Source organism: Microtus ochrogaster, unplaced genomic scaffold (assembly GCF_000317375.1).
Source record: "Microtus ochrogaster isolate Prairie Vole_2 unplaced genomic scaffold, MicOch1.0 UNK64, whole genome shotgun sequence".
NCBI classification, from domain to species: domain Eukaryota; kingdom Metazoa; phylum Chordata; class Mammalia; order Rodentia; family Cricetidae; genus Microtus; species Microtus ochrogaster.
Genome location: NW_004949162.1, coordinates 1747932 through 1748486, shown reverse-complemented (window position 1 = coordinate 1748486; position 555 = coordinate 1747932).

Below are 555 nucleotides of genomic sequence, written 5' to 3'. Positions count from 1 at the left end.
ATGCATAATAAATAAATAAATATTTAGGATTTTATTTTTTAATATTTTTGTATGTGTTGAGATTTACTTTTTGTCTGAGTATATGGTCATTTATGGAGAAGGTTCCTTGATGTGTTCACAAGGAATGTTCTTTTGTGTTTGGGTGATAGGTTCTGAGGGTATATGTTAGGTTAATTTGGTTCACAGCATCATTTAGCTTCAGTGTTTCTCCATAACATTTTGTTGGATGACCTGAACAGTTAGCAGAGTGGGGTATTGAAGTTTCCCACCATTAATGTGTGGGATTTGATGTGTGATTTAATCTTTTTTTTTTTACAAATATGGGTACCTTGTGTTTGGAGCTACATATGCTTGCTTTTTAGGCCCATTTGATTGGAAATTTTTTTCTGAACCCTTTACATGATATCTGTCTTTGAAGTTGACGTATATGCAGCAGAAGGATGAATCCTGTTTTCATTTTCATTCTGTAGGTCTGTGTCTTTTATTGGCAAATTGAGTCCATTGATATTAAAAGATATTAATTACCAGTGATTATTAATTCCTATTATTTTTGAT